This window comes from Phyllostomus discolor, chromosome 6 (genome assembly GCF_004126475.2).
Source record: "Phyllostomus discolor isolate MPI-MPIP mPhyDis1 chromosome 6, mPhyDis1.pri.v3, whole genome shotgun sequence".
In the NCBI taxonomy this organism is placed as follows: domain Eukaryota; kingdom Metazoa; phylum Chordata; class Mammalia; order Chiroptera; family Phyllostomidae; genus Phyllostomus; species Phyllostomus discolor.
The window spans coordinates 65150548-65163104 of NC_040908.2; the positions used below are offsets into that span (position 1 = coordinate 65150548).

Genomic DNA, 12557 nt, shown 5'->3' on the forward strand with positions numbered 1-12557 from the left:
CACTGCCCCACAGCACTTATCCGGGAGAATCTGAAGACAGGGGACCTGGGCACCAAAACACACCCAACACCCGGCGGTCTCTGAAACGGGCACAGGAGGAAGTGCCTGTGTGGGAAGCACTGAGGCACCATCTCCGGAAGGTGGCCCCCGGTCCTCCTCTCCATGAAGATGGCCTTTCTCTGGGTACATCTGAGGACTCTTCACCAAGAGAGGGAGTCTGGGCTGGTCTCCCACTTTGGAAATCCATGGAGTCCACCTTGCTGAGGCCCTGAGTTGGCACAGGCATGTCCGTAACTCTCGGGGTTTGGAACAACCACTGGCTACACTGGGATGACAGGACTGCTTGAAAAGTCATGGCGCCAACTCAGAGACCGAGAGCCCAAGACCTTCAGAGACTGGAAGCTGGTAGAGCTCACGTTGCCAGGACTCCGGTACGCCCTCTGCAGATGCCACCTCTCTGAGACCCCCTGCAGTCCTCTGAGGCAGGCACACCCACAGTCAACGAGCACAAACACCCGATCCTGGGCAGGTCTGACCGAACTCGATGGGGGGTGTGTTCAAACAGGACTGCACTGGGCCCTTGAGCTGCCTGCCTGCAGCAACCCCAGCTGTGTTATCGCATTTTATTTTTAATTTCCCTAACACTCCTCCCACTTTATAGATAAGTATAAGGTCTGAGGAGGGTAAGCCTGCTCTGAGTTCGAGTGGACACTCTGCCCACCCTACATGCATGTGCAGAATGCCAGCTCAAGCCCTGAGTGCCTCTCCCACACGGTCCCTCAGTGGATGTAATATCACGGGACCCCAGATGCAGCTTCAGCCCTGAGCCACCCCAACCAATCATAAACTCTGCACTTTTTATCTAACAAACTGTATGCTCCACCTCAAAATCACCACACCAGCTGAAGGAGCTGGCCCTGGTACGGGGACCCTTTAGCCAAGGGCCTCTCAGCGGCACACAGAAGAACTGGGACCAAAGCTGGGAAGGAGGCGCCAAACGGGGGAGCATCCTTAGTTGATTTTAACCAAAGAAACCAATCCTCTTAGAGGGGGCAGCCAGCCAGCGCGCTGTGCCGGGGGCTGATCGAACCTTCTCTTAGCTGCTCCAATTTTAGAAATTGGGTGCTGACTCATTATTAACCCAGGAAGCCCACGCACTCAAATGACTGTACTGAAAAAGCTCTGTCATACTCTGCTTACTGATGTGCAGCTTTTTAAGCAAATTCAAAAAATGTTTATCACAAGGTCTTTATGACATTTTAACCGTTTCATTTACAGTAACTAGAACGACGTTTTAAAAAATATACTTCCTGTATTTTTCTTGACAGTAAAGCAAAGCCTGAGCAGAATAGTAACAGTGTGAGAAACACACACCAAGGTCACCTCAGGCCGCCACGGCTCAGCCACCTTGCCCTCACCCCTGCTCCAGCCCCTCCCCTGGCATTTTTCCTTTCCGATTCCACCACAGCCTGTGACATTCAGAGTTAAGGGAAAGGAAAAGACATTCAGTAAGTTCCTGGAGTCATTCATATGCCTTTAGAGAGGCAAGCCGAAATTTTGCCTCTGCATTGTATTTTTGCCCTAAAACTGAGCAGCTCAGACCATGTGGGCACAGAGTGCTCAGGGGCCGTTTCCTCCAGCTCGAGAGGCGGAAGGAGCCCAGCCTCAGCAGCCCTGGGCAAGCACAGGTCCCCACCTCCATCTCTGGGCTCCACGGTGGCTCCAGACAGGAGAATCCAACAGCTTCCTTTCCAGGCAAAAATCACTGTCTCTTCCAAGACAACGCACTACATGACGAGCATCTACATTCTCACAATTACCAATTCAGAAACTTCCCCAGACGATCAGGCTAAAATACAGTAGCTATGGGGGTGGGGGCAGAGGCAGCCACTTCTCTAAAACCATGCTCCTCAAAGTCTGAACAGAACGCAGTGCTCGCTCCAAACACAACAGCTTCAACGCAACGGAGACTCTTCAGCAAACTGCAGAAATGATTGTAAAAATGACAGAAGCATACTCACCGGGGAGACGCTGACAGCTCCACCTTCCCGGGGACAGCGCTGCGACACTCTGGGGACAGACAGTGGCTCAGGCACAGCCTGCCTGGAATGTGTTTGGAACTTAAAAAGCAACGACCCTACAGTCACTTATTTCCGTCCATTCCCAATGATGTCTGTACCATTGAGACGGAAAAAAAAAAAGGAAGAAAGAAAGAAAGAAAAGAGGCACACACCTCAGTCTTCATTCTCATTGGAACGAGATGACTCATGCTGACTCACAGCCACCACTTCCTCTCCCGACATTCTCTTCATTCTTGTGAGCTGGCTGGCGGTTCCCAGGGCTGTGCAGCCCTTCCTGGAAGGACAGCCTTCCCGGCGTCGGCAGAGAGACCTGCGACCTCACATGTGGCCCCAGGGGAGAGGCTTTATTTGGGACAGTTGAGAACAGTTGAAAAATAACATCTCGAACCTGGTGTGCATTTGAATTTCAAATATGCGCTGAAATTTTGTAATATATCACAAAACTCATGTGAAACTCTTGGTCCTCTCAAGGCATTACAAAGGAGGGAAAGGAATGGAATTGCGTCTTACTCCTTAAGAAGGTTGGATTTGCTTTGCCCTGGTAACACTTATATCAGTTCATGTTTTCTTCTACATATCCTCCTCTGACACAGTAAGTCGTAGAATCTAAAAATAATGATCTCTCCAAAGCTGCTTCAACTGATGGTCGTTGGTGCCAATTCAAAGCCAATGGGAATTTCAATTTGGGATGCAGTGAAGAAGGAAGTTTATTCAGTGCAAACATGTCAGTTACGATACAGCACAGCTGTGGAACAGCTCAATAACGTTACAGCTCAGGTATGAAGCAGCACAGCGCTGAGGTCGCCCTCAGGGGAGCCAGCCCTCAGGCCAGGTCGCTTTCTTGTGCTTGGTCCTCTATAGGGAAACAGTCTTCGGTCTTTGGTGGAATGGAAAAGTGCGCTGTCTGATCCAGAGCACAGCTGACTTGTGCAGAGCGAAGTCCCCACTCCTGGTCTCTGATTAGTCTGGTCTAATGCAAATGAGGGCTTCAAAGTTTGATTGGTCCAAAAAGCTCCGTCCTGATTGGTCAGAACAGAGCAACTCTAAATGATTAGTGAAGATGCTGATAGGGATATGGCTGCACAGATCCAATTGGATGGGGAAAGTCTCAGCCCTATTGGTTGAAATAGGATTCCAGAACTCTTTTATAAGAGCTGGTTCAAAGGACAGGAGCAGGGTGCAGGCAGGCAGCTCAGTGCAGGCTTCTCTCTGAAGTGTGCTTTGCTTGAAAGGGCCCCGTGTAGAAATGGCTGCTAGGCTGTTTTTGAATTGAGCCCAGTTAGCCACCAGCAGCCCTTTCTGTAGGTATCTTTTTTCTGGGGTTGACAGCTATTTATTAAAGGTTGTATGTGCCAGGACTAAATGCCTTACAAAATATTTTCTATCCATCATTTAGGCTTCTAGAATATGTTGGATTTGAATATTAAAAGATATAACAATCAAACTTTTAAAAATGGTTGGTGAATATTTACATGCGAACAGAATAGCCACTGCCTCCCCGTTTTCTGTGGAAGGGTCCCAGATGGGGCAGCCTCCCACACTTACTGCATTTTTAAATGATGAGAAGCATCCGTGGATGCTCAGCAACCTTTGAGAAGCCAGAAAGGCAGCTGTGCTAGCATCAGGCCCACCAAGGTTTCTGGAGGAATGTTCGTGTGGGCGAACATCCCATGGGCCTCGTGACTGAGCGCCTGCTGCTATGGGGGTCGTACTCTGACAGGGGACAGGAGACCAGACACACGTGTGCGTGTGGTGGTCCTCCCCCTGGGGTGGTCAGCAGACCCAGTTTCTGCTTACAGCGGGGTCCACTGTCAGGAAAGATACTTGTTTATTATTCTGTATCTCAGTTCTTATAACAGGAAAATCAGGGCATTTGCTGAAGGACAATAAATACCAAGTGCTTTGAGTCCTCCTGCGAAAGTTGTGCTGTGTCAATCCAATGGCCAAATGTTATTTCTTGCAGTTTGGGTTTTTTTTTTTTTTCAGTAGAGTAGAAAAACCTATTGGTTTTCTAGTTTTAGGCATGTCTTTCCTGTGCAGTTCATAGCGATTTGTTTTCTTCAGGAACGTGTGGGGGCGGGAACGGCCGGCAACCCTCGGAGCCGCCCTGAGGGGTCCGTGCCAGGCAGCGAGGTCCCGCGGTGCTGCGGAGGCGTGCCTGGTGCCAGGACACCGCTATGTGGAAAGTCAGCCTTTATTCGTGAAGACTGGAGTTATCAATTTATTAATCTCTGGAGGAACTGAAAAAATATTAGTTTAAAAAACCACTAGGAATGAATTTCTAAAATTTGAAATAGTTGGGGAATGTAGGCTCCACATGGCAGCCACACCCTGCTGCTGGAAGCGCCCCGCCAGAGCTGTCGTCACTCTAACAGTGGTTTCTTCCATGGCAACGCTGTTACAACAAGTCTTCCGGAACATTCCAGGGCAAGGCCCAAGGCATGAAACTGGGCCTCCTCCCATGGTGGCAATTTGAGCCACCACCGCGGAAGGCCGGTGGAGCCGAAGCCCCCACACAGCGTCACACTGAACTTCTGCGTCTGAATCCTGACGGACGGTCTGCACAGAGCTACTCTCTTTGGGGCAGGAAGTGGGACAGGGCGTTAGTGGGACGTGGAGGAGGTTGGTCCTAATGTATTTACAGCCCCACGACTTAACATGGAATATTCTAGAGTACATTCACTTTAAGCTGGCTCATTCCTGCATGTTCCACCAGAAAGGAAATAATAATGGGATTTTAAACATGGAAACACTTTATAAACATATACAGCCTCTTTTGCCAATGGAAAACACTGTAAAAATGTAGGCTTTGTTGAATTAAGAAAATAAACAAGTTTCACTCCTAAAGACAGTGCACAGTCTGAAGACAGCATGTCGTAAGTTCTTGTACACATGGATGGGCCATGTTTAAGAGTATTTAGCCCTGGCCAGGTGGCTAAGTTGGTTGGAACATCGTCCTATACACCAAAAGGTTGCAGGTTCCATCCCCTGTTGGGGCACTTAGCTAGGTCGTGGGTTCGAGTCCCAGTCAGGGTGCATGTACAGGAGGCAACAGATTGATGTTTTTCTCTCTCCTCTTTCTCTCTCTCTCAAATCAATAATGCCAGTCAGCCTCCTAAACATGCACAGCCTCCTAAACCTGTGATCTTCAAAATAGCCCAGTGAGGAAGGTGTGACGTCACCCCACTTTCCAGCAAAGAAACCAAGGCACAGAGACAGCCAGGGCCTGTCCAAGGTTGCAGAGCCTGTGATCTTCAAAATAGCCCTGTGAGGAAGGTGTGACGTCACCCCACTTTCCAGCAAAGAAACCAAGGCACAGAGACAGCCAGGGCCTGTCCGAGGTTGCAGAGCCTGCCGTGTGTCGCCAGGCTGCCTGGTGTCAGAGCCCACCTTCCAAGCCACCACATTCCAAATCCACCAAGAAGCCACATGAATCCTTACAAAGGACTTTTTTAAATCTTTGCAATTCTTCAAGTGTGTGTAAGGTGGACGTACTTCCTATTCATTTGAGAAATTAATAAAAACTCTAGCCTCGGAGTGACCTATCCCTTCAGATGGTAACAATTCTCATAAATTCAATTAGAATTACCCATTGGCATGTTCCCCAAAGCACCGGGAGGCTGCACACGACGCCAGTGCTCCCAGATGCAGGGCTCCTCCTCCTCGGGGACACGAGGGCGCCGTCAGAAAGCACACCTAATGTTCCCTCCCTCACTGGAGCAAATGGGTCTCCTCACTACCCACCTCCCTGGGAGGGGAGGGGGTGCATCCCTATATATCAGGTCCAGCCCCTCCCCTCTTTTCACCTCACTTCTTTCTAGGATTTTGTTCCTTATCAAACATAGGCTCTTTCCCCACAATATCCTTAACCTCCTCCTGTCTACAGGCTTAAGTCCAGACCCAGGCTCTTCTGTGTGCAAACACCCTGCCTGCCCATGGACCTGTGGAGGAGACCTCGAAGTGCCCCCATGCCTCCCATCCCCTCCCCACTGGTAGCAGCCATGACGTTTGTTTGGATGGACTCTACCCCCACACCCAGGGAGAGTTTTGATGTATCGAAGCAAAACATGGAAATGCCACTCCTTGCCACTCTGACTGCTTCTAGGGTGGGCTCCTGCACCTATGTCCGTCAGGGCATGGCCTCTTGCCACGGGGATGTGCTCAGGAGGCCTTTTCTCAGGGACAACAGGAAAGAAGGCAGAGAACTAGGGAGACTTATTCTTGCTTTCAAGCTTCAAAAGTCTAGGAAAGAAAAACAGGAAGGGAGGGAGGGAGGGCAGGAGGGAGGAGGGGAAGGAGGAAGGGAGCCAGGGAAGGAGGGAGGAAAAAGGGAGGGAGGGAGGGAAGCTGGGAGACTGGGTGAAGTCAGGGAACAATGTGCAGTTGGGCAGGTTGTGCGCTGCACGCCCAGGGAGTAAGTTCCCACAGACCGTGGTGTGGCAGGGCCGGTCACAGTCCCAGGTGAGGCTACCTGGAGTCCCTGTAAGGATCCCAGAGGACGAATGATAAAGAGTTGGAGCGGAGAACAGAGGACGAAGAGTGGGCCTGCTGCCTACCACCTGGGAGATCGGGGCAGAGAAGCGTGGACATTCACCCAGGGCAGTTCAGGGACTCTGAGAACAAAGGGACACTTGCTCCTGAAATGATGGGAAGTAAGAGTTAACTGGCAGCATTTTTTCTTCCTTGGTGGAAATTGAATTCAATGGTACACTTAAAACTGAGGGCATCTTAAGTTAGTCAGAATATAATCTGCACAGCCACAAATTGGATGAGTTCACCAGAGCAACGAGTGTTGACAAAGGAAGCGAGTCCCGAGCTCTGGGCCCTGCAGCTTCAGGGGGTTGGGGGTGAGGAGGAGCCAGCAGAGAAGGGGTGGGGGGGGGTTCTGGGGAGCAGGGGCCCGCGAGGTGGGAGGAGAGAGCCAGGAGAATGTAGCCCCTGAAAGGCAAGGAAAGAAGGTGCTTTCGAAGGATAGAATGATCACCCGTATAATCATCCCTGAGGGGTCATGTGATGGGGACTGGATTTGGCAAGGGGGGTCCTTGTTGGAGAGTAGGGGTGCAGGTCTGAAGGAAGTCTGGAGACCAAAGGTGGAGAGAGAAACCAGACAGTGAGAAGAGACACTGCTTTCTAGAAATGGGACTGTAGCTGGTGGGGCCTGTGGGGTCAAGGGAAATTTTCTTTTTTGCTCATCTGTGTACTTACTGATTGAAATGACTTAGTCTAGAGGGAAAAACTGGTGATGCAGGCTAGAACCAGAAGCACTAGGTGAGCTAGAAGGAGGAGCCAGACCCACTGCCACAGGGGAGGGTGTGGAGCCAGGGACAGAGAACCCACAGCCAGGACAGGACATCGACCAGCAGGGACAGGCCAACCCATGCCTGTTGTATGTGCTCTTGTACATTTCATTGTCCTTAATAAAAAAAAGTAACATCAATTTTAAAAATTTAATGACAAGCAGTACACAAATACAGTGTTCTTATGAAAAAACCTTAAAATATTATAGCTAAAACTGAAGCCCCCTTCGACGGGGAAATGGCACTCTTCACCAAAGAAATGGGGACACATTAGGGAAGTGAGGAAGGCAGGATTTGGGGAAGTGGAGGAGAAGCACGTGTTAGTAAGAAAGGCAAAGAAATCCAAGAAAGAAGCTTTGACGGTGGCCCAGGTTAGAGAGTGGATCAAGCCCAGTTCCCAGAGGGGAAGGTTGACATGAGAACATCAATAAGAAGGTGTGCCTCCCTCTGGGGCTGGACCCCATGGACCGAACTGACCTCGTGAGGTGACCGCTTTCTACACCCAGCTGGGAAGACTATTGGTGCTGATGGCTGGGCACAGAGCTTCCCGGATCTGTGGGACAGGCCTGGGAGTCCCAGTCTGCTCCAGACACCTACAACACAACACACATACACACTTGCACACTTGAGATCCATCCAAGTTGCTGTGTGCATTCATGCTTCTTCCTTTGTGTTTCTCAGTGCTGTTCCATTGTATGAGTGTACCACCGGTTCTTCATCCCTGCCCCTGTTCAGGGACATTTTTGACAAATAAAGCTGCTGTGATCATCTGTGTGCAGGTTTTTGCATGGACACAGTTTTCATTTCTCTGTGGTGAATCCCCATCCAGTGGGACTGCTAGCTCATGTGGTGACTCCCTTCTTTCAGGAACCCATAAGGCATCATTCAGCTCAAGTGAGCTGTACGTTATGTTGTAATTGCCTTCCACCCTTGACCACTGTCTCTCTCCTCCCCTTTGCCTCTTGGCTATTAGCCAGGATTGCTAGCCCTGACTTCCCTTTGCCCCCTCGTTCAGACTCCATGTCCCAGCCCGTAGCGGTCATCAGCAGCTGTCCTGCTGAGCCCCCGTAGGCACTGCAGTATGTCCACACTCCCAGGCACAGTGTTGGAGACCCAGCCTCTCCCAACTCCCTTCCATCTTCCACGTATCCACCCAGTGGTGTGGCAGTAAATATTTAACAACTGGCTCTCCAAACATAAATGAATAAGACAAACCTCAACTGGTGGTGCCTACTGATTTCTGGGATGTCAACTCTCCCTCAGCTGCCAGTTCTGGCTGCCAGCACGATGTCAGATAAAGGGAAGTGGGGAGACATGCACCATCAGCTCTTACAACTGGACAAGCTGGGTGCAGCCCACATGGCCTCCATCACCTCCCGCCCCCTGACAGTCCTTGTCCCTTGAGTTTCCTACAGGAACTAACCAGTCACCTGTTTGGGGTCTTCAGAGAGGCACTTATACCTGCATTTGAAAGGGTTAGATTTATATCAGTTGTCCATAACTTTGGGTGTGCAAAGACCCCTTTGAGGGCCCGAGGAAAGCTACAGATGGCTCTCTGAAAAGGCAGTTCAAGTTGCCAAATGGTCTCTTGTGCACAAAGACCATCTTTGCTAACTCGGGACCCCTTCAGTGTCCAGGCCTGTCAGGGTTGAATCCTTGGGCCAGATGACCTTCAGGGGCACTCCAGCTGGAAACCGTACCGTTTGTGCTAACACACACCATGGTGCAGGGTGACATCTGAGAAATTAGGGAAAAGGTGCAAAGAGATTCCAAATTCTCGAGTTTATAGCTATTTGTCATGCAAATTAAAACATGAAGGAACCTCAGAACTGAAGCTGCGTGGCTGATGGCACAGGCAGGCAACCTTGCAGTCCCAACTCCCCAAGTGCAGCACTGAGGGCTGCTCCTGGAGCCAGCAGGGAACTCTGGCCCTGGTTGGGAGCTGGGCTCCAGCTCCTGGTCTCCATTGTGGGGGGCAAAGTCCGGGCTGGTGTGGGGAGAACAGCACAGATGCCCTTGGAAACATTGGCTCAAATGAGTCACATTCTCATCCTCTGATTCATTCACTTGGGACAAGCTGTCTTCCGCAGCACTGCCGGAGGAGAGCGGAGCTGGGAGCTGTGTCTCAGCCCCACCAGCTTAGCCCCGGCACCTCACCTTTTACTCTCCAGAAACTTCAACTGACATTTGTGCTGCTATGTGAATCCTGTCACTGACAAATGGTAAAAAAGAGAAAAGCAAAACCAAAAACTTGATATGGCCATCTAGAAGTTGTTCTAATTAAGATAATTTGTGAGCGTAGATTACAATTTGGCAGATTCCTAGTTATTCAAACACTAATCTAAGTACTTCTGGGAAGGGATTTTGCAGATGTAAGTGAAGCCAAGGAAACTGGCCATAAGAGAAGGGACTATACAGGCGAGCCCTTTAAAAGCAGGAGATTTTCCTTGGCTGCATGTGGAAGAGGAAGTCAGAGGCTCAGAGCACAAGGGGTCATGGGGTCAGAAAAGAGGGCAGTCTTCAAAAGCTAAGAGCCAGAAAAGACATGGGACCTCAGATCTATAGCCACCAGGACCTGGACTCTACCAATGACCCCGATGAACTTGGAGAACGTTTTCCCTCACAGCTTCCATAGGCGAGCCCAGCCTGGCGCAGCCCCGCTGACATCCTGGTTTCAATGCGTGGGACCCCAGTGAACGCCACCCAGGCTTCTGACCAGCAGTACTGTGAGCTGATAAATGGTAGTTGTTTTAAGCCCTTCCGTTAGTGGTGATTTGTTACACAGCATTAGAAAACTAACTTTACCTATTTGCAAAATTGAGACAAGTAGTTCCAACCTCAGAGGGTTATATGAAAATTAAAAACAAATATACATAGTGCCTAGAACAATAAGGACTATCTCTAAGCATGGGCTATTATTCATAAATGCCATTGACTTGGTAAAATGCCAGATGTCTGTGGTTGGTTATTTGAAATTTATGCCAACAATACAGTTTCTGACTCACAGGATATAGTCAAAAGTCTAGAATTGTAAATGAATGAATCACACTCTAAATATGCATCATTTTAAAAAATACAGTCGCCTACCAATGAACTGCATGGTTATAAAATATTACTTAACAAAGCAGACCACAATAAAGAAGATATCAGGCTATATGGAGAAAAATACATGTTTGGAACTCAATCATCTAACAAATATTTAATGGAGGTTTGCCAGGTGCCAAGCACTGAAGCAGGTCCTGGGGACACCACAGGAAAAGGACATTCAAGGTCCCTGTTCTCATGAAGTTTACCTTCTGGTGGGATGAGACCGAAAATAAAGTGCCCAAGAAAAATGCAACCCAGTGAGATGAATTATTCAAAAAAATTAGCATAGGTAAGAGAGAACAACTTGAGATTGAATGGCCTTTTTAGATGGTGATTCTGGAGAGGTTCCCTTTAATCTGCTACCTGCATGGTGGTCAGGAGCCAGGCAGTGATGTGGCAGGGACAAGCAATCAGCTAATGCTGAGGCCCCAAAACAAAAAGGAGCCTGGAATGTGGCAGGATCTGAAAGAGGGCCACATGGCTGAGGCTTGGTGAACTTCAGGAAGAGGAGACACGATGGAGCTGGAGAGGGAGGCACGGAAGAACTCAGATTTTATGCCAAGTGCCCTGAGTAGGCACTGGGGGCCTCAAGACAGGGGGGTGACATGGTCTGATCTGAATTTTCCAAGGCTAACACTTACTGCCCCATGGAAAGCACCCATGTAGGGCCAAGTGGAAACAAGAAATCCAGTGTGTCCCAGTGGGAATGTGACAATGGTGGCAGAGATAGAGAGAGGGGGACTACTGGAGTAATGTTTTGGAGGTGAGCTTGGGGGCATAGCCCTTAGATCTTTGGTTTGAGCAACTGAGTGGTGCCCTTTACCGAGATAGGGAGGCTGAGAGGGAACAGGTGCACTTTGGGGCAGGGTGACCACCTTAATTTAGACACGGCTATCGGACATCCATGTGTGTGTGTGTGGTGAGGGGTGAGTGGCCCAGAGTCCATATGCTAGAGGTGGAATTAAAGATCCCGTCTGGACGAAAGAGAAGAAACGTGTGAAGAAAGGAACGGAGCTCAGCACCCTTGGCCAGAGAGATTGGAGGAAAACCGCGAGAAATGTAGTTGAGATGAAGAAGGTGTTACAGCCTGGGGCGAGGTGGGTGCTAGCAGAGTGTGCATGATTCCCGAGCCAGTATCCCCCAGAACACGGTACCATCCAGGCCTGACACACACGTTTAGGGTGTTCTGAGGTTATTGTTTGAATCAGCTGTCTCTGGTTTGGTGCAGACAGACTTACTTTGGAAACTTTAACAAGAGAAACACTAAGCAAAATTATTATCAAGAGCCAGGATAGTTTAATGATCCATTCTTGGCCAACAGGAAGACCTTATGAATGGTTTCTTTCCACTGTAAACAGCAGCCAAGACATTCTTCACCATTTTTTCATGATTAGCATAACAGGGAAGTTCTCATGCTGGATGACTGGCAAAACCAAACCAAACAAAACCTTTTCATCTTAAATAAGTCTTTGGCCTGATGCACCCTCTCAAGAGACAGCTAGTTTTGATATGGAGCACAGTGATGTTCTTAACGGCAGTACTAGCTTCTTAATTTTCACTTTATTTTGCATGAACACGAATACCCCAAGCCATTGGAGTTCCTCCCACTTGAACAGCTCATAATTAGAACCTCTAACTGTATTGAAAAAAAAACTCCCGAAAACAGCACACTCCTTGGTGGCCACTGATGGGTTATTAAATGTAATCAAACAAGAACTTTAGACATGTCATTAATCTCTAGTGGCTTTTAATGAAAACTTGGGAGTTAAATATCTTCTGTAGTAGGAACCACCCCCACCCAGGGCTTCAGAAGGAGCTACTGATGAGCGGTGTCACTCGTGGGCATTGCCTGCCCCACTGAGCGGCGCTCACTGCAGGGTCTGCCTGTGTCTTCCCACCCTCTGCTCCCCGGCACCACTCCCTTCTCTGAACTGTTTCACTTCTGTGATGAGACAAAGCCACAGATCAGATTGGGCCACTCTCCAGCTTTCACATCTGCACAGTTTTGGGGGGTCTGTGTAGGGTTTAAGGGTTTGTCCCTGAGTCAGACAGACCCAGATTAAAACCCAGCTTCCAACTGCGTGTCCTTGAG

The 12557-nt window shown here is 49.3% G+C and overlaps 1 long non-coding RNA gene across 1 annotated transcript in view; it reads right to left on the minus strand.

The window, feature by feature from the left end:
* The window catches only part of LOC118501155, a 54367-nt gene extending 51850 nt beyond the window's left edge, over window positions 1–2517 (minus strand). Inside the window, exon 1 of the long non-coding RNA XR_004903759.1 lies at window positions 2022–2517. This is a non-coding gene — a long non-coding RNA (uncharacterized LOC118501155). The remainder of the gene's footprint in view (window positions 1–2021) is intronic.
* Window positions 2518–12557: the final 10040 nt, after the last annotated feature.